At 39.8% G+C, this 2,826-nt stretch overlaps 1 pseudogene; it reads left to right on the top strand.

The window, feature by feature from the left end:
• The first annotated feature begins 2,009 nt into the window (after positions 1-2,009).
• Positions 2,010-2,584, top strand: LOC118624352 (annotated as a pseudogene).
• Positions 2,585-2,826: the final 242 nt, after the last annotated feature.

Raw genomic sequence — 2,826 nt, 5'->3', positions numbered from 1 at the left:
TCCATTTACCATTGCAGAAAAAAAAAAAAAATTAAGATACCTAGGAATAAACTTAACCAAAGAAATAAAGGACCTATTCACAGAAAACTACAGGTCATTGAAAAAAGAAATAGAGGAAGATATAAAAAAGTGGAAGCACATACCCTGTTCATGGATTGGATGAATTAACATCATTAAAATGTCCATATTACCTGAAGCAATCTTTAGATTCAATGCAATCCCCATCAAAATACCAACGGCATACTTCACAGAATTAGAACAAGTACTTCAAAAGTTCATATAGAACCAAAAAAGACCTCAAATAGCCACAGAAATCTTGAAAAAGAAGAACAATGTTGGAGGGATCACATTACCAGATTTCAGGTTATACTACAAAGCCACTGTAATCAAAACAGCCTGGTACTGGCACAAGAACAGGCATATAGACCAGTGGAACAGAACAGAGAACCCAGAAATGGACCCAAGGCAATATGCTAAATTAGTATTTGACAAAGGTGGCAAGAGCATACAGTGGAGTAAGGACAGCCTCTTTAATAAATGGTGTTGAGGAAATTGGACAGCTACATGCAAAAAAAAAAAATGAAACTAGACCATCAACTTATACCCTACACAAGAATAAACTCAAAATGGATAAAAGACTTAAATGTGACTCCTGAATCCATAAAAATCCTAGAAGAAACTGTAGGCAACAAAATTTCAGACATACGCAGCAGAATTTTCACTGATACATCACCTAAGACAATAGAAACAAAGGAGAAATGAGCACATGGGACTACATCAAACTCAAAAGCTTCTGCACAACGAAAGATACAATCATCAAAACGGAAAGGCTACCCACTGTATGGGAGAACATAATTGTCAATGATATATCAGATAAGGAGTTAATTTCCAATATATATAGAGTGCTCATACAACTCAACAAAAGGAAGACAAAGAACCCAATTAAAAAATGGGCTGAGGAACTGAATAGACTCCTCTCCAAACAGGACATACAAATGGCTAAAAGACATATGAAGAAATGCTCAACATCACTAATCATCTGAGACATGCAAATTAAAACAACAATGAGGTATCACCTCACACCTGTCAGAATGGCCGCCATCAACAAATCATCAAACAACAAGTGTTGGCCAGGGTGTGGAGAAAAGGGGACTCTAGTACACTGCTGGTGGGAATGCAGACTGGTGCAGCCACTATGGAAAACATAATGGTGTTACCTCAAAAAATTAAAAATTGAACTGCCATTTGACCCAGTGATCCCACTTCTAGGAATATACCCTAAGAAGCCTGAAACACCAATCAGAAAGAATATATGTACCCCCATGTTTGTACCAGCACTATTTACAATAGCTAAGATCTGGAATCAGCCCAAGTGTCCATCAGTAGACGAATGGATAAAGAAGCTGTGGTACATATACACAGTGGAGTACTACGCAGCTGTAAGAAAGAAAGATCTCTTATCCTTTGAGACTACATGGAGGGACCTGGAAAGTATCATCCTAAGTGAAACAAGCCAGAGAAAGACAAGTTTCATATGATCTCACTTATTTGTGGAATATAATGAACATAACAGTCTGAGGAATGGGGTAGTCCCAGAGATGTGGAAGTGGGGTACAGACTGACAATCCCCAGAAAACGGGGTGGTGGTGGAGAGTTAAACCACAGAACTTATATGCATGTATGCATGAACAATGGACATGGACCATAAAGCTGGGGATAGGCCAGGGAGGAATGGGGAGGGTGTATCATTGTGGGAAAAAGGAGAAACATCTGTAAAAAAATTAATTAATAAATAAATAAATAAAAAGGGAAATTCAATTAACTATGAATAATTATAATTAATGAGTTATGAATAGCAGGACCATGGCTGCTTCCTAGAGCAGGACATATTGAGATCATCTAGACAGGACAAACAGTGAGGAGAAGAAAGCTGTTGGTGTTCCGAGAACTGTTTCTAAAGAAAGAAACATCTGAATTCTTTCCTTTTGCTCTGTGGCAGCAGCCTGAGTATGTTCAGGCTGCAGAAGTGGCTTGCCTCCAGTGTCACTGTGGCACAAAGAAGGTCTGGTTGGACCCCAATGAGACCAATGAAATCACCAATGCCAAATCCTGTCAGCAGATTCGGAAGCTGATCAATGATGGGCTGATCATCCGGAAGCCTAAAACTGTCCATTCCTGGGCTGGGTGCAGGAAAATCACCTTTACCCACAGGAAGGGCAGGCATGTGGGTGAGGTAAGAAAAGGGTACTGCCAATGCTCCAGTGCCTGAGAAGGTAATCTGAACGAGGAAGATGGGAATTCTTCTCTGGCTACTCAGATACTGTGAATCCAAGAAGACTGACTACCACATGTACCACAGCCTGTGCCTGAAAGTGAACGGTAACTGTTGAAACACAAGCAGATTCTCATGGAACACATCCACAAGCTGAAGGCAGACAAGGCTTGCAAGAAGTTTCTGGCTGAACAGGTTGAGAGCCGCAGGTCTAAGATCAAGGAAGCACACAAGCACCGTGAAGAATGGCTCCAGGCCAAGAAGGAGGAAATCAGCAAGACTCTGTCCAAGGAGGAAGAGACCAAGAAATAAAGCTTTGCCTCTCTTTCCTGTAAAAATCAGTCAATCAATCAATCAATAAAATAAAAATAAAGGAAGAATTATCTGATAGGCAATGCTCTGATAGTTTCATTATTGTTTCTTTTCCTTTTTGCTATATTTGCTCTACAATTCTCCTGACTCAAAATTTTCCACTAATCTAGGCCCCTTTTCCAAATCATCCCATATTTTCTTTTCTTGACTGGCCTTCTTTGCTGAAAACCCTAATTTGACAG

This window comes from Molossus molossus, unplaced genomic scaffold (assembly GCF_014108415.1).
Source record: "Molossus molossus isolate mMolMol1 unplaced genomic scaffold, mMolMol1.p scaffold_m16_p_10, whole genome shotgun sequence".
NCBI classification, from domain to species: domain Eukaryota; kingdom Metazoa; phylum Chordata; class Mammalia; order Chiroptera; family Molossidae; genus Molossus; species Molossus molossus.
The sequence above is the reverse complement of the archived record's forward strand: the minus strand, read 5'-3'. Positions and strand labels throughout refer to the sequence as shown.